A 19738-nucleotide genomic window follows, 5' to 3' on the forward strand; every position below is an offset into this window, starting at 1 on the left:
ATAAGTTGGCCCTCAACTTTGTTTATACTCTACTAAACTAAATACTCGTTATTCTAAAATGCTTAACATAAATCACAAAACATTCTAATCTTGCACTTTAAAGTTTAAATGTAGCCTAATATAGGTAAGCAGGCCTTTACTACATAGTGGTAACTGTCATCAGTTGTGCTTATTAATTAAACTCCATCTTCTTATAAGGTCTATATTATATTGTCGACAGGTGAAAATGTCGACTCTGACTTGTTCAACACCAAAATGTCGAACTACAAAATTAGTGAATGGCCAAATCACTGATTTCTTTCCAATGGAAAGAAATTGGTTGGCCAAACACCAATGTCACATAAAAATAAATGTATTTAAGTGGGGGGCTTCACCCCCACACCCCCCACAACCCCCCTAACTAAATATTCTAACTCAGAGACCGCACTACAGTCAGGGAAAGGGCAAGTGCAAGAGAACGGCATATATATATATATATATATATATATATATATATATATATGTGTGTGTGTGTGTGTGTGTGTGTGTGTGTGTGTATCTATATATGTATTGGTAACGTTTTATTTCATTTATACAGTCTTTTTCTTTTTTACTATTTTTTACAATACCCCAACATTTATCATACTTATGCAATTTTACTACTAATCTCTCACCTTTTTCGTTTATCCACTTTAACACTTTGTACAAATTTAATGAAGCAGCATATACCACTAGGTTAATTAACCTTAAATCCTTAAACTTCCTTCCTCTGCATTTATATACAAAACTCCTCATTCTACTGAGTTTAATTTAGAACCCCATATAAATGAAAAAATATCTGCAGTAATGGCTTTTCAAATACCGTTGGCTACATAAATATACTTGCTAAGTATACTATTTTCCCATCAGTACTGAATTTATCAAATAAGCCTTTTTCTGAATGTTCCCCAGGAAAGATAAATTTGTTTTATTTCTTCTGTTGTTTTTCCCATTGAATTCTACTTACATCTTTATTCCCAAATTTTATACCTAACACAGAAATTTAATTCATTGTAAAATATATGCCCCTTATCTTTACTGTATCACCTAAACCTTTACTTTTCTCTTTGTTTAAATCCATCTCTATCATGTCTAGACACTCATTTGTGCAAACTATTACTTATTTTATCCAAAATGTGTTTTTTACAGTTGCTATAATATCATCTTCATATGTTAGCAGAAATTGAATTCTTAACCCTTCAAGTATTATATACCCCACCTGCTTCATTTTGTAATTTATTTCACATACTATCACATTCATAAATAATGCAAAAAGTACACAGCTCCTTGGGCATCCCTGTCTTACAAATGTACCCCTTAGTTTAACCAGAAATTTACAAGTATTTTTACTTTATTATTACTACACATTGACATACATGATTTCCTTCTTGCTTGTATTATATTCTTTCATTATTACCCATAAGACTTCTTGTCCAATTGTATCAAATACCATATCATGGTCTCCTGTCATGATTTTTGCTTCTTCTTTTCTATACATAATATCACTCACAACTTTTCTATCATTAATAACTCTTGACAGCCCTTCCCCTTTATACTATATATATTATCTTCCATAATATTTTCCATTTTAGTTTCACATCTCTTTTGTATTATTTTCATAAAGATCTTATAATTATTATTATTCAATACCATTAGTTTCCAAATTTTTAATTGTCTTCTGTCTTCCTTCTTCCATATGAATTTAAGTATTCCATTGCAAAATTCTTGATACATTAAACCTCCATTGAACCATTTATTCAAAATCTTTAATAATTGTATTTACCAATACCTACATTTTTTATACATTTCATACCCTATTCCATCTGGTCCTGTAGCCAAATCTATATTTATTTGTCCTAATACTTTATCTAGCTCATTTAAAAAATTTTGTTTTTCCAACACTTTATTCTCTTTTTCTGTTAACTTTTTTTTACTTTCCATGTTTTTCCACTAACTTCTTTTTTCTTTAAGCATTTCTTATACATATTGTACTACACCACTGATAATCTTTTCTGAGTTCTTTCTATTTCTCCTTTTACAATTTTTATTTCTCTCATTACACTACCATCTTCCTATACTAATCTGCTTAAGTAATTCAATACTTCCTCTTGTTTTCCTTGCAAAAAATATATTTGTTTATATAAAAATGTTTGTATTTTTCTTGAGTTCCTTCATATAATTATTTTTCTTTGTCAAAGTACTTTCTATCATGTTCTACATTTTCCAGTACATTGTTATATATTATTTTATATTTTTCTTTCTCTACTTTTCTCACATCATATTGCCAGTGTAAAAAAACATTTTTTTATATTTTCATTAAATATAATCCACCATTCAAACCAATTTTTATAAAATGTTCTTATGGTAATATGATCTTTTCATAACTGTATTACTAATCTCTTTCCTTCTTCATTACATGCCTTTCCATTTATCTTTTTTATTCCTTTGCCTGTTTTATATATTCCGTGTTTTCCTTTATCTCTAGCCATATTGCAAGATGATCAGGAGATCATGTTTCAACTACCTCCCATTCACCTATAATCAAACCTTCTGATACTATAAAATCATCTATTTCAGTTCTATACATACTTCTTTTCTAAGTCCATGAATTTTTGTCCCAAAGTTTTAACTTGGCACATCTTATAACTTCCAGCACTTTTCTTATATAATTTCCTTTCTTTTAACACTTGTCTCTTAAATCACAATTAAAGTTTCCTGTTAGTACAATATTCATATTATCACAACATATTCTAAAATCTGATGAAGTAAGCTTTCCTTTTCTTTACAATTAGTATAAGCATATAATGTTATAATTCTGGTTTACTATCGAATTGTCGATCCCGTTTTGTGCGACTCTCATTGCCCGAATGCGGAACTGCGAACGTCACAACACTGACGCCCAGATGTGCGAACGGCAAAACCTCGCCCCCGGTAGCATGGGTGTGGAGGTGTTGCGCGGCCGGTAATGTCGACCGTCGGAGTTTCGCAGTTTCGGTTCGCTAGCGAAATGTTTTCGGTGTTTCGGTTCACGCAAATGCGTCGATGGGGTCGCCGTTCGCACGGAGTGCATTCGCACATTTAATAGTAAACCTATAATTCTATATACTTGCTCTTTCCATTTTAAATCTACAATGGTTAACTTCATTTTTGCTAAAGTTACATTTAATATCTTTACTACATTTCTACAGAATACGGCTATTCCAGATCATCTTTCATTTTCCAAATTCCAGATTATATTTCCTCACTATAGTTTCTCTGTTTGTAATCTTTCTTCATTTAAAAATCTTTTGTCTTCTAATATAATTACTTCTACATCACATGTATTACACCACTCCAAAATCCCTTTTCATTTTACTATATTCTTAATACTATTCATATTTACAGAAAGCACTCTAAATTTTTCATTTTCCCTTTTTCTTAGATTCATGGTTTCATTAGTGTCTAGCTAATTATGAGGCTAGCTGCATTAATAATTCATTCTAGGCCTAGTCAGTTTCCATCCCAAAGGTAGGAATTAAACACTATACCTAGTGTCTGTGAGTCAAATACCTTAATCATTATACCAACCACCAATCATTAGCTGTTTATATTCTTCTTCATCCATTTTCCTTCCTTTTATTTTGCACTTATCCCTTTACTTTTTCTTTTTTTTTTTGTCTTTTACTAATAGATTTGTTTTACTACCTCCCAATTTATGTCTTCTTTGTCACTTATTTCAGAACCTTCTTCTATGTCCTCTTTATTATTTTTTCTCATCTATTTATACTACTTTGACAATTTCTTCTACTTGTTCATTTTCTTTGGTTCTTTTTCCTTACTCTTATTTTCATTTGAGCAAGCCATCCATAAACATCCAATTTTGTTACATTTTTTAACATTTCACTTCACTTTTTTGTAATTGTGTCCCATTTTTCCACAAATATGACATTTTCTTTTATCACAGTTACTTATCAAATGTTCTTCTTTTCCACAAAAAAAAACATGCTTTGGTTGTCCCCAGTATTTTCTGACACCCTTATTCACCTCCACATTTATCATGACTGGTGTATGTATATTTTTTCTCTTTCTATTTTTAACACACTATTACAAACCATTCTACTAGTATATAAACTCCCTTTATCAGAAACTTTTGCAATATCCAATACTTCTTTGCATAAAGATTTCAAATGTCCTTTCAAAGTCTTTCTTCCCTCCTCTGTTCAAAATTGTACATGCATTTCCTTTTTGTTTCCCTGTTAATTCCCTTTATCATATAAAGATTCCATGGATCACATTCTTCTTTTTGTGTTCTCCAATAAAATTTTCCATTGAAAAAACTGTCTCAAATATAATGTTACAAAAATGTCTATTTGTTAATAAGAATAAATGCTCTTACCTCACGTACCTTTACATACAAAGGAGTTATTTAATTGTTACATACTTCATAACTGAACATTTCTTTATTTTATTTATTTTGAATCCTTACCACATGCTTCCTTTCTTCATTTTCTTCTACCTTTTTTCTTGCTAGTCTCCTTTTGCCATCTTTTACTTTCTCTGCATATGATTTCTTCAGGATTGCCTCTGCTTCCTCCTTTTGTATTTTTTTCCATAATGTCCCTCCAGAAAATGTCTCCTTCATTTTTTGGCTCACTCTGCCTCACCATTTCTTTAAGTAAATCATTCCACAACCCTCCTGACTGGAGGGTTGTAATTATACGTCCAGCATTTGCTGATGCATCTCCATCAAACAGATTTCTTTGAAACATCTCCTCAGAATCCTGCACACATTCTCTTATCTCAATTTTTGCTTTAATCTCCTTTTCTGTCACCACTCCATTATCTCGTTCTCTCTCCATCAACCTCCCTGTTTCTCCCGGCTGCCTCTGCATCTAGAATAGTAAAAGGAAGTACTCATGCAAAATGTGTCTCACTCACAACAATGAAGAGTAGGAGAAGTTCCCTGATGCCCTGGCAAAACTATTCCCGGCAGTATCAATACCACCTTGGGTCTCCCCTGAATAAAGGCTACTAGTCTAGTGCTGCTAACTGAGTCAACAAGGGATAAATTAGTAAATAAAATCTACTTTAACTAATCTAACTGTCAGTTCACACATTTGCTCCACTTATAATTGACTCATGTTTTCTGGTAATTCTCATATCAAACATTAAAACTTTCCTTCCCCACCCAAAAAAAAGTTCAATATAGTTAGAAATGTCAGTCTAAATTTCAGTAATAGTTGAATATAATTAATCATTATGTAATTTCCATTTACACTTCCATTCATATCCATAAATCACCAGCAGTGTTTCAATTTCACCTGAAACACAGACCTCATTTCCATAAATAATGTTGCCCCCCGAGCTGCCAAAGCCTGCAAAATACTTGTTCTTTTTTCTTCTCAGCAAGTCAAAACATCAGTCAGAATAGGCCTTAGCTTTCCAAACTTATCATCAGCCTATGTCACTGATAAATGCCTCAGATGCACAATACCCATGCAGTCTCCCTCAAAGCTAGTCCACTCTACTATCTTGTTTTCCCCATAGTCCAATAGATTTATTTTTTCAATCTTTCCAAGATTCCACTTTCTTGCATTATCTTTGATTTCTATTTGTTGGTGCTGCATTTGTCCCAATTACTTTACAATTTCTTCTGCCTTATCTCAAACACACATATTTGCAGGTTGGTAGATTCTATTATTCCCAAATGGTCATGCAAAGACTTGAAATCATTATGCAATGTCTTCATATAAACCTTGTATAAACCAGTCAACTTTTCTAATTCCTTTTGTATGGTATCTACCACAGTACTTTTTTCAGGTATTTATCAATTAGTTGTGGACATCATGATGGTCCCATTCTGACTCAGATGTTAAGTCTCCTTTACAGTATGCCATATCAAGCATTCCATGCATTTTTAGTAGTGTCCATTAGATGACACCTTTACTCTTGGATTGTCCCGAAACTGCATAGACAAGTTTTAACTTAGATCTAAACTGGTTTCATTTTCTGCCTAAATGGACCAGCCCAAGGAATCGTAACTTCAAGCACGTGAAATGCATGCTCTATCTTCATAGATTCACAGGAGATTACTAGGATAACAGCTCAAGAGCCTTTATAAGCCTATCCAGTTTTACCCAGATTTTACCCGATTTTCTATCCTTAGGGGAAAGATAACAAGGATCAGCATGCAGGGTTTTTACTATTTTTACATATTGCCTTTGTCCATAAGAGACATGGGCACCACCCCTGGATTAAATTTGTGATTTCCCATCCATTGGTCCAGAATGCACTTCAAGATGATCTATGAAGGGCTCTGCTTCACATGAATAGGAAGCTTATTCCAGAGAATGGACAATTTCTAGGACCCACATCTGTCTCTCCACCAAGATCTTTTCATATCAGAGATCAGGTTTAGATCTTTGAAGTGGGTAACCCCTGTGCAGTTAGTTTTGTGAATATGCAACATTTCCATCAGGGCTGGGTCGGAGACTGCCTTGTAGGTCAGGAACAGATCACCCCTCAGTAATTGGTAGGAAAATGAATACAGTGAAAGGGCTTTTAAGAGATTCGTATATGATATATTGGCTATACCCTGTATTTCTTTGGTGAGAAAACTCTGAGGATGCTCCAGCTGTTGGTGGTCCCTGGTGAGGTATATGCCAAGGGTTTCTATTATGTATGCTAATGCTTAAAGTTGCGAACACTATTTAATCAAATGTGTTTACCCAAAATGGCAAAATTCCAAAAGCATGGAACAGCGATTTTTTTTTTTCCCAGGGAAAAAAAATCACTGGGACATTTTCGGGACTTTGCCATTTCCTCCACAGTGGTGCGATCTCGGAGTTGGTATATTTAAATAGGGGGGTGAAGCCACCCCAGTTTATTTTGTGTTTTTTTTTTTAATGGATCAGTGATTTTTTTCTCTGGGAAAAAAAAAATCGCTGATCCGTGTGTTCGGTATTTTGGATTTTTTAAGTGTTTGGGTTGATTATACAGTGTTTGCAATTTCAAGCATTCGCTGATATAATATAGACCCTATGCCAAAGGGTGTACTGTACTCGATTATTGGTCTGATGAGGACAAAGTACAGTGGTATTGTGACATCCTTAGATCTGGATGCCATGTTCTTACTTATACACTGAGTCACACAGTAAGATTTCCTCATCCCCATGGACACATGGTGGTCAAAGTTAAGATTACAATCTGTCTGAGTACTCACCACTGGGTCCATTCTTAGGGGGGAGGTGCTATCAGTGTTGTAATTGCAGGGGTATTGGATTTCCCAAATAGTGTTATTATGCACTTCATTACACTTAGTTTGAGGCCATGGCTCTGACACCAATCATTAGTCTGCATCAGACCTTTCTATAGGATATCAACATCATTTCTGGAGTCAATAATTACCCCCGACTTGCAGTCATCAGTAAACGTGTTCGGTCAAAGGACATCTACATTTGTCTTGACATCTGAGAAGTATATCAAAAACAAGAGAGGACCCATCATTGAGTCCTACAGTACTGTACTGGTGATCGGCCTCTTACTGGATGTGGATTTTCCCACTCTAACAACATGCCCTATCCATGAGCCATTTGGCTATCCACTTGGTGACATAGAGATTTATGCCCGATTTTGTGAGTTTATCTATAATAACTGAGCACAGTATTGTGTCAACTGTCTTTGCCAGGTCAAGGTAGGAGGTATGCACTTGTCTTACCCTCATCCATGGCATTGATGAACTTCTCAAAGAAGTCCATCAGACTGAGTAGGCAGAACCTGCCCTTGATGAAGTTGAACTGGGTGGGTCTAGAGTCTGGAGATTTCCTGTGTCATTGTTAATCAGGTTTATGATTATCCTTTCCACAGCCTTGCATATGGGTCAATTGTTTCTTGGGACAGTTGATGGTCCCCCCCCTTGTGTAGAGGGATGACTGTTGCCATCCTCCATTCTACTGGGAAAAGTCTGTCTGGAGACTCTGGTTAAATAGAGATGCAGGTGAGTCTGCTAGGTTATATTTCAAGCTATTTAACAGGCATCCTGGTATTCCATCAGGGCCCATTGATGCCACGTTTCTAGCTTTAAAGAGCACAGTGATGCTCTGTTTTGTTGTGATAACAGGCAAACGAATGGTAGGGGGTATTTCATGGGGAGTGACCGGAGGTGATGAGGGGGGTGAAATCTGAGCTGAATTTATCAGCCAGCAGGTTTGCTATTTCTTCTGATTAAATGTAGGTAGTGAGATCTACAGCCAACTCATCACATTTTTGAGTGTTTCTCTTAAGATTTCAGACATAACTAAAAATGCTTTGTAGTTATCATTTGCTTGGGAGGCAATTTTAGTCTAATATTTATCTTTTGAAGACTTGACTAGATTCCTGATTTGTCTGTTGAGAATAATGAGGGATTTTTCTCTGTTGTGCTCCCTCCCACTTACTTCTAGGCAGTAATCTCTTGCCTCTGTTGTATAGACTATTTATGTCAGGGGTCCAACAGGGTGGGTTGTTTTTCTGCCTAGACCTGGGTTTAGTTCGATCAGGTACTGCTGTTTCTTTGCAATTGTTTAAGTGGTTATACAGGGCATTCGTGCATAGGCCTCTGTGTTTTTAGGGCTGGAGAGATTAAAAATTACCATTACTATCACTTAATAGAAGGTAATTTGCCTTGGAAAAATGCTTTAGGATTTTAGGGTTTGATGGGGGTTCTACTGTTTCATTTATTTCAAAAGAGATCAATACATGATCTCATCTTACCAATGAGGACATTATACTGGGGGAGGCTGCATTGGTCCCCTGTGTTTGTGAGTACTATGTCAAGGATATACAAGCCCCTACTGGGAGTGCAGACCAGTTGCTCAAGAGCATTTGCACTGACAAAGTCCAGATCTCTGAGCCTGCATGTTAGTAGTTATATATATATATATATATATATATATATATATCCCAGTTTATGGAAGGGTAAAAAATCAGCAATGAGAAGTGTGTTAGGCTGAATGCTAAGTATTCTAGTAAGTTCAAGTATGCGAGTGGTTTTCATGGTTCATGGTTGAGAACCTGTATCTAGTAATGATATGGTGAGGGATTTTGTCTGTGGTCAGCTTGACATGACGTAGCTAAAGTGAGTCATCCTGCTTAACCAATCCAGAGGATTAATTGGGTTTTTTTTTTATATAAATGGAAACACCTCCTCCTTTCATTTTCTCCTTTTCAGAAGGTGGTCTGAATGTGTGATAAGCATTGTAGCCTTGCACTGCTGGGGTTCTTTCTGCAGCCTTGAACCAAATCTTGTAACTGCACAGATTTCAGCATTCTCCAGGGTGAGAAGAGCTTCCAGGGAGAGTAGTTTATTGTTAAGAATCCTTGAATTGAGAAGTAACACCATCAGCTTGTCATCAAAAGAATTTGTTATGATGGTAAGTATGCTGATTTGACACTACCTGAAAAAGAACTATGGAGGTGGCTACTGCCTTGGCCAATATTCAAAAGCCTAGTGGCAGCAGGTGCAGACCATCTCTAGCAAAGCAGCATGGTCTGTCGATCATGTCATGCCAAACTGAGAAATACTGCAGCCCCTTGTAATGACACCAGTAGCTAAGCCAATTAATGAAGTTAGTCATTTTCTATTTGTATTGTGGCATCATTCTTGGTGACACTAGAATACTGCTCAATGTGAGGCTCATACCAGCCAGCGACATGTCTTCCAAGAGGTCCATCATGTCTCTCTTCATATAGTCCAAGGAGGTACATCTCATGTCATTCACACCCACACTATGACTGAGTCATACTGGTACTTGTGGTTGAGTGATCTGAGTGCTTGCATGATCTGGCAGGTCCTGGCCCCAGAAGGCAACTGACTGAAGCTCTCTCTTTATCCAACCTGGTGTGGGGGGTGTTCAAGTGTTACACAATGGAGTCTCCTATGGCCAAGATGTTTGCATGTCTGATGTTTCACCTTAGGTGCTTGCTTGTGGAGGCACTGTGATGTGTATCTTTACGTGTAGTGTTTGCTGCTGATTTGGTTTTGTTTGGATGTTGTTTCATGTCTCGATTTTCATAGTGTAACTACATCTCTCACATACTGTGTCTGTTTGTTTCAGGATTAAATGTTTGTCAATATACATCAGACAATTGCTACATTACGTCAAGGTGACCATGTCCACCAGGCTGGCCACAGAGTTATCCATGGTTTAATTTCTTTATGGGTTTAACCAGGAAGAAGAGTGGGAAGATTTAAATGGACTGGGATGGTAGCACACAGACAAAGAATGGGTGCTATACTCAGTGTGAGCTGCAGCTATCCAACAAGGTAATGCTGCTCTGCATGCAACTCAGATGCCCCTAGAGCAGCAGGGGAACTGGGGAAGGTTGCAGAGATAATTATTCTAAGGCAAATTTTAACTTGATAGTGTTTGCATCTTTACAGTGCACTGCTAACCTGGAACTGGGTGGAGAGCAGCCTAGCACAAACACTGGGCTTATACAGAAACAAAAAAACACAGGTTTTACAACAGCAAGACCTACAAACCAAGCAGGAAAACACAATAAGCTTTCAACCAGCAGCTGCCAACTCAGATAGGTTTGCTACAGCACACCTCTGTTACAAGAGTGCAGTCAGAAAACCCTCAATGTAAAAATGCTGGTTTTAGAGTTCAAGTGCAGAGAAACTACATAGTCTACATACTACTGTCCTGCAAAACTAGCAGACATAATGTAATTAAGTACTCCAGCAGCAGCAAAACAGTTCAACTTTGAAACTCTACTAAAGTGCAAGAAACATAACAATTAATATGAGATTGTTATGAAATACAGTAAAAATAATAAGCAGAATTGCAAAATGATACTTATTTCATTCTTTTAGCAGAAAATGGTTTTAGATGCAACAGATTCTCTGAAACTCTCAGGCAAACTAGCTAAACCAAGAGCAGCTCTGAGGAATTGAGTTCAAACCCACACAAATGTTGGGCTTATATTGAATCAGAAAAACAAGTTTTACAATAACTAGGCCTACAAACCAATCAGGAAAACACAGAATAAGCTTTCAGCTAGCAGGCCCCAACTCATATACGTTTACTACAGCACACTTCTGCCACAAGTGTTCAGTCAGAAAACCCTCCAAATTTAAAACTGCTGGTTTTAGAACTCAAGTGCACAGAAACACACAATCTAGATACTACTGTCCTGTAAAACAGGCAGATGCAATGTAATTGGGTACTACAACAGCAGTGGAAACAGTTCAGGTTTGAAACTCTACTAAAGTGTGAGAAATGTAGCAATTAATATAGGATTCTTATGAACTACAGTAAAAATAATCAGCAGAAGTACAAAATAATATTTATTTTTGTTCTTTTAGAAGCAGATGGTTTGAGATGCAGCAGATTTTCTATAACTCTCAGGTGAGGTAGCCAAACAAAAAGCATCTCTGGGGAATTGAATCTGTCTTTTGATGTTTATTTAATATTTGGATGGAAATAAAACTTATGTGTACAGTTTACATTTGCAGCCTAAAAAAACAGTATTGCTAGAGCAAAAATAATTTAGAAGCATGTATAAACTGGTAAGACAAAAAAGGAATTTACTTTTTGAATTTTAATTCTACCAGTTTTATGCCAGCAAAGCAATATTTGATATTTGTTTTCATAGTTTTTTTTTTTTCTTCATTTTTTTAAATACATCCACCTTTGTTTATGGAAGCAGTCATTGTGTATAAAGTAGAAAAAAAAGTATTACATTGTTGAAATTGTTTCAATATTTTGGATAAATTTATCCAGAAACTGAAGTGACTTTCCATCAGCTTATTTGTTGGTTTTAGGCCTGCACCAGTGGTCTAGTGAAATAATGTCCTGATTATGACCCACGTGACCAGAGTTTGAATAGCACCCTGGGTGCCTGACAGCATAGGCAAGGAGGAAGGGTGTGCCCATTATGGGGAAGGAGGGAGGCACACACAGTCAGGACACACTCATATAGTTTGATTTCCATGTTGAAGACTGAAAATAATCATGTCGTGCTACCTGAGAGTGGGCAGGCCATCCGGCTGACATCAGACTCTTTGGGAAGTGAAGGGAGATTCAGTATCAATGCAAATTACATCCCCACTCTTTTGGTATCACTGGAAGTGTGCAGGGGTGGGGATAAAAACAGGTAAAAATACTCCCTCATAAGCAGAACGCTGCTCCAAGATATCCCACCCTCATTGTTGACCCCAGCCTATAGTCAAAATAAGAACAGGGGACATGGGAAGGACTGGTAGATCCAGTGACTGCAGAGGAGCACTGGAAGCAGCTGATTGTCAGCTTTGAAAGAACCAAAAGTAGCTTCAAAAAGCTTATTTACCGTTTCTCTTTTAATCTCTGAAATTTTTACCTCATCATTTGATATTATTAAAGATAAATTACTCTTAACAGGTGCTCCAAACTTTATAACTAGTAGAGTACTGACTAATTTTGATACAGTCATCCTTTCTGTGGACTCATTTTTAGCCTTTTTTAATGTACATATTTGAAGATAGGAGGCTTATTGTTTGTAATAAAGTTGTACACCACAAATTACATACAGCACATATGGCAATTTCTCTCCAAAATCTAGAGGATGTTATCCACTGGTGCCAGATTGCTCGGAAAACTTGGCTATCAGTGCCTTTTTTGCAAGTTTTTGCACTACTTCTTTCAGGAATTATTCATCTATTTACATATTATTATGTAATACATAAAAATCTATTGTCATTGCTGCCAACTTGAACATCAAGGCTTTCAACACCCATATTCTGGGCCTGGACACCACTGTGTATGCTTTTAATTAAGAACCAAAGAAGCCAAAAGTGCTCCACTTGCCCTCGGTGCAGCTTATCCCCCAGTACCTAAGACACAGTCCTTCTACCCCGGGTCCTTCACTCTGAATCTTGCCAAAGATAGAGCAGCTTACCTGAGTATCTTCATATTATTAAGAACCGAAGAAGCCTAAAGTGCTCCACTTGCCCTCGGTGCAGCTTATCCCCCAGTACCTAAGACACAGTCCTCCTACCCCGGGTCTTTCACTCTGAATCTTGCGAAAGACAGTATATCTTACCTGGGTATCTTCATATTATTAAGAACAGAATAAGCCTAAAGTGCTCCACTTGCCCTCAGTGTACCTAAGACACAGTCCTCCTACCCCAGGTCCTTCACTCTGAATCTTGCCAAAGATAGTGTATCTTACCTGGGTATCTTCATATTATTAAAAACCGAAGAAACATAGAGTGCTCCACTTGCCCTCAGTGCAGCTTATCCCCCAGTAGCTAAAACACAGCCATCCTACCCTGGGTCCCTCACTCTGAATCTTTACAAAGATTGTGTATCTTACCTGGGTAACTTCATATTATTAAGAACAGAAGAAGACTAAAGTGCTCCAATTGCCATCGGCGCAGCTTATTCCCAGGTACCTAAGACACAGTCCTCCTATACCGGGTCCTTCACTCTTAATCTTGTCAAAGATAGTGTATCTTACCTGGGTATCTTCATATTATTAAGAACCGAAGAAGCCTAAATTGCTCCAGTTGCCCTCGGTGCAGCTTATCCCCCAGTACCTAATACACAGTCCTCCTACCCCGGGTCCTTCACTCTGAATCTTGACAAACATAGTGTATCTTACCTGGGTATCTTCATATTATTAAGAACCAAAGAAGCCTAACGTGCTCAACTTGCCCTCAGTGCAACTTATCCCCCAGTACCTAAGACACAGTCCTCCTACCCCAGGTCCTTAACTCTGAATTGTGCCAAAGATAGCATATCTTACCTGGGTATCTTAATATTATTAAGAACCGAAGAAGGTTAAAGTGCTCAACTTGCCCTCAGTGCAGCTTATCCCCCAGTACCAAAAACACAGTCCTCCTATGCTGGGTCCTTCACTCTGAATCTTGCCAAAGATAGTGTATCTTACCTGGGTATCTTCATATTATTAAGAACCAAAGGAGCCTAAAGTGCTCCACTTGCCCTCGGTGCAGCTTATCCCCCAGTACCTAAGACACAGTCCTCCTACCCCAGGTCCTTCACTCTGAATCTTTACAAAGATAGTGTATCTTACCTGGGTAACTTCATATTATTAAGAACCGAAGAAGCCTAAAGTGCTCCACTTGCCCTCGGTGCAGCTTATCCCCCAGTACCTAAGACACAGTCCTCCTACCCCGGGTCTTTCACTCTGAATCTTACCAAAGATAGTATATCTTACCTGGGTATCTTCATATTATTAAGAACAGAAGAAGCCTAAAGTGCTCCACTTGCCCTCAGTGTATCTAAGACACAGTACTCCTACCCCAGGTCCTCTACTCTGAATCTTGCCAAAGATAGTGTATCTTACCTGGGTAACTTCATATTATTAAGAACCAAAGAAGCCTAAAGTGCTCCACTTGCCCTCGGTGCAGCTTATCCCCCAGAACATAAGACAAAGTCCTGCTACCCCAGGTCTCTTCACTCTGAATCTTGCCAAAGATAGGATATCTTACCTGGGTATCTTCATATTATTAAAAACCAAAGAAATCTAAAGTACTCCACTTGCCCTCGGTGCTGCTTTTCCCCCAGTACCTAAGACACAGACCTCATACCCCAGATCCTTCACTCTGAATCTTGTCAAAGATAGTGCATCTTACCTGGGTATCTTCATATTATTAAGAACCGAAGAAGCCTAAAGTGCTCCACTTGCTCTCAGTGCAGCTTATCCCCCAGTACCTAAGACACAGCCCTCCTACCCCTGGTCCTTCACTCTGAATCTTGCCAAAGTTAGTGTATCTTACCTGGGTATCTTCATTTTATTAAGAACCGAACAAGCCAAAAGTGCTCCACTTGCCCTCGGTGCAGCTTATCCCCAGTACCTAAGACACAGTCCTCCTACCCCAGGTCCTTCACTCTGAATCTTGCCAAAGATAGTGTATCTTACCTGGGTATCTTCATATTATTAAGAACCGAAGAAGCCTAAAGTGCCCCACTTGCCCTCAGTGCAACTTATCCCCCAGTACCTAAGACACAGTCCTCCTACCATGGGTCCTTCACTCTAAATCTTGCCAAAGATAGTGTATCTTACCTGGGTATCTTCATATTATTAAGAACCGAAGAAGCCTAAATTGCTCCACTTGCCCTCGTTGCAGCTTATCCCCCAGTACCTAAGAGACAGTCCTCCAACCCCGGGTCTTTCACTCTGAATCTTGCCTAAGATAGTATATCTTACCTGGGTATCTTCATATTATTAAGAACAGAAGAAGCCTAAAGTGCTCCACTTGCACTCAGTGCAGCTTATACCCCAGTACCTAAGACACAGTCCTCCTACCCCAGGTCCTTCACTCTGAATCTTGCCAAAGATGTGCATCTTACCTGGGTATCTTCATATTATTAAGAAAAGAAAAAGCCTAAAGTGCTCCACTTGCCCTCAGTGCAGCTTATCCCCCAGTACCTAAGACACAGTCCTCCTATCCCGGGTTCTTCACTCTGAATCTTGCCAAACATAGTGCATCTTACCTGGGTATCTTCATATTATTAAAAACCGAAGAAGCCTAAAGTGCTCAATATGCCCTCGGTGCAACTTATCCCCCAGTACCTAATACACAGTCCTCCCACCCCGGGTCCTTCACTCTGAATCTTGCCAAAGATAGTGTATCTTACCTGGGTATCTTCATATTATTAAAAACCGAAGAAGCCTAAAGTGCTCCACTTGCCCTCGGTGCAGCTTATCCCTCAGTACCTAAGACACAGTCCTCCTACCCCAGGTCCTTAACTCTGAATCATGCCAAAGATAGTGTATCTTATCTGGGTATCTTCATATTATTAAGAACCAAAGAAACTTAAAGTGCTCCACTTGCCCTCAGTGCAGCTTATCCCCCAGTACCTAAGACACAGTCCTCCTACCCCGGGTCCTTCACTCTGAATCTTGCCAAAGATAGTGTATCTTACCTGGGTATCTTCATATTATTAAGAACCGAAGAAGCCTAAAGTGCTCCACTTGCCCTCGGTGCAGCTTATCCCCCAGTACCTAAGACACAGTCCTCCTACCCCGGGTCCTTCACTCTGAATCTTGCCAAAGATAGGGTATCTTACCTGGGTATCTTCATATTATTAAGAACCAAAGAAACCTAAAGTACTCCACTTGCCCTCGGTGCAGCTTATCCCCCAGTACCTAAGACACAGACCTCCTACCCCAGATCCTTCACTCTGAATCTTGCCAAAGATAGTGTATCTTACCTGGGTATCTTCATATTATTAAGAACCGAAGAAGCTTAAAGTGCTCCACTTGCCCTCAGTGCAGCTTATCCCCAGTACCTAAGACACAGTCCTCCTACCCCAGGTCCTTCACTCTGAATCTTGCCAAAGATAGTGTATCTTACCTGGGTATCTTCATATTATTAAGAACCAAAGAAGCCTAAAGTGCTCCACTTGCCCTCGGTGCAGCTTATCCCTCAGTACCTAAGACACAGTCCTCCTACCCCAGGTCCTTCACTCTGAATCTTGCCAAAGATAGTGTATCTTACCTGGGTATCTTCATATTATTAAGAACCAAAGAAGCCTAAAGTGCTCCACTTGCCCTCAGTGCAGCTTATCCCCCAGTACCTAAGACACAGTCCTCCTACCCCAGGTCCTTCACTCTGAATCTTGCCAAAGATAGTGTATCTTACCTGGGTATCTTCATATTATTAAGAACAGAAGAAGCCTAAAGTGCTCCACTTGCCCTCAGTGCAGCTTATCCCCCAGTACCTAAGACACAGTCCTCCTACCCCAGGTCCTTCACTCTGAATCTTGCCAAAGATAGTGTATCTTACCTGGGTATCTTCATATTATTAAGAACCAAAGAAGCCTAAAGTGCTCAACTTGCCCTCGGTGCAGCTTATCCCCCAGTACCTAAGACACAGTCCTCCTACCCCAGGTCCTTCACTCTGAATCTTGCCAAAGATAGTGTATCTTACCTGGGTATCTTCATATTATTAAGAACCGAAGAAGCCTAAAGTGCTCCACTTGCCCTCGGTGCAGCTTATCCCCAGTACCTAAGACACAGTCCTCCTACCCGGGTCTTTCACTCTAAATCTTGCCAAAGATAGTATATCTTACCTGGGTATCTTCATATTATTAAGAACAGAAGAAGCCTAAAGTGCTCAACTTGCCCTTGGTGCAGCTTATCCCCCAGTACCTAATACACAGTCCTCCTACCCCGGGTCCTTCACTCTGAATCTTGCCAAAGATAGTGTATCTTACCTGGGTATCTTCATATTATTAAGAACCGAAGAAGCCTAAAGTGCTCCACTTGCCCTCAGTGCAGCTTATCCCCAGTACCTAAGACACAGTCCTCCTACCCCAGGTCCTTCACTCTGAATCTTGCCAAAGATAGTGTATCTTACCTGGGTATCTTCATATTATTAAGAACCGAAGAAGCCTAAAGTGCTCCACTTGCCCTCGTGCAGCTTATCCCCCAGTACCTAAGACACAGTCCTCCTACCCCAGGTCCTTCACTCTGAATCTTGCCAAAGATAGTGTATCTTACCTGGGTATCTTCATATTATTAAGAACCGAAGAAGCCTAAAGTGCTCCACTTGCCCTCAGTGCAGCTTATCCCCCAGTACCTAAGACACAGTCCTCCTACCCCAGGTCCTTCACTCTGAATCTTGCCAAAGATAGTGTATCTTACCTGGGTATCTTCATATTATTAAGAACCGAAGAAGCTTAAAGTGCTCAACTTGCCCTCAGTGCAGCTTATCCCCCAGTACCTAAGACACAGTCCTCCTACCCCAGGTCCTTCACTCTGAATCTTGCCAAAGATAGTGCATCTTACCTGGGTATCTTCATATTATTAAGAACAGAAGAAGCCTAAAGTGCTCCACTTGCCCTCAGTGCAGCTTATCCCCCAGTACCTAAGACACAGTCCTCCTACCCCAGGTCCTTCACTCTGAATCTTGCCAAAGATAGTGTATCTTACCTGGGTATCTTCATATTATTAAGAACCAAAGAAGCCTAAAGTGCTCCACTTGCCCTCAGTGCAGCTTATACCCCAGTACCTAAGACACAGTCCTCCTACCCCAGGTCCTTCACTCTGAATCTTGCCAAAGATAGTGTATCTTACCTGGGTATCTTCATATTATTAAGAACAGAAGAAGCCTAAAGTGCTCCACTTGCCCTCAGTGCAGCTTATCCCCAGTACCTAAGACACAGTCCTCCTACCCCAGGTCCTTCACTCTGAATCTTGCCAAAGATAGTGCATCTTACCTGGGTATCTTCATATTATTAAGAAAAGAAGAAGCCTAAAGTGCTCCACTTGCCCTCGGTGCAGCTTATCCCCCAGTACCTAAGACACAGTCCTCCTACCCCAGGTCCTTCACTCTGAATCTTGCCAAAGATAGTGTATCTTACCTGGGTATCTTCATATTATTAAAAACCGAAGAAGTCTAAAGTGCTCAACTTGCCCTCGGTGCAGCTTATCCCCCAGTACCTAATACACAGTCCTCCTACCCCGGGTCCTTCACTCTGAATCTTGCCAAAGATAGTGTATCTTACCTGGGTATCTTCATATTATTAAGAACCGAAGAAGCCTAAAGTGCTCCACTTGCCCTCAGTGCAGCTTATCCCCAGTACCTAAGACACAGTCCTCCTACCCCAGGTCCTTCACTCTGAATCTTGCCAAAGATAGTGTATCTTACCTGGGTATCTTCATATTATTAAGAACCAAAGAAGCCTAAAGTGCTCCACTTGCCCTCGGTGCAGCTTATCCCCCAGTACCTAAGACACAGTCCTCCTACCCCAGGTCCTTCACTCTGAATCTTGCCAAAGATAGTGTATCTTACCTGGGTATCTTCATATTATTAAGAACCGAAGAAGCCTAAAGTGCTCCACTTGCCCTCAGTGCAGCTTATCCCCCAGTACCTAAGACACAGTCCTCCTACCCCAGGTCCTTCACTCTGAATCTTGCCAAAGATAGTGTATCTTACCTGGGTATCTTCATATTATTAAAAAACAAAGAAACTTAAAGTGCACCACTTGCCCTTAGTGCAGCTTATCCCCCAGTACCTAAAACACAGCCCTCCTACCCCGGGTCCTTCACTCTGAATCTTGTCAAAGATAGTGTATCTTACCTGGGTATCTTCATATTAAGAACCGAAGTAGCCTAAAGTGCTCCACTTGACCTCGGTGCAGCTTATCCCCCAGTACCTAAGACACAGTCCTCCTACCCCGGGTTCTTCACTCTGAATCTTGCCAAAGATAGTGTATCTTACCTGGGTATCTTCATATTATTAAGAACCGAAGAAGCCTAAAGTGCTCCACTTGCCCTCGGTGCAGCTTATCCCCAGTACCTAAGACACAGTCCTCCTACCCCAGGTCCTTCACTCTGAATCTTGCCAAAGATAGTGTATCTTACCTGGGTATCTTCATATTATTAAGAACCGAAGAAGCCTAAAGTGCTCCACTTGCCCTCAGTGCAGCTTATACCCCAGTACCTAAGACACAGTCCTCCTACCCCAGGTCCTTCACTCTGAATCTTGCCAAAGATAGTGTATCTTACCTGGGTATCTTCATATTATTAAGAACCGAAGAAGCCTAAAGTGCTCCACTTGCCCTCAGTGCAGCTTATCCCCAAGTACCTAAGACACAGTCCTCCTACCCTGGTCCTTCACTCTGAATCTTGCCAAAGATAGTGTATCTTACCTGGGTATCTTCATATTATTAAGAACCGAAGAAGCCTAAAGTGCTCCACTTGCCCTCGGTGCAGCTTATCCCTCAGTACCTAAGACACAATCCTCACC

Source organism: Protopterus annectens, chromosome 17.part0 (assembly GCF_019279795.1).
Source record: "Protopterus annectens isolate FY-2018-M chromosome 17.part0, PAN1.0, whole genome shotgun sequence".
Lineage (NCBI taxonomy): Eukaryota > Metazoa > Chordata > Ceratodontiformes > Protopteridae > Protopterus > Protopterus annectens.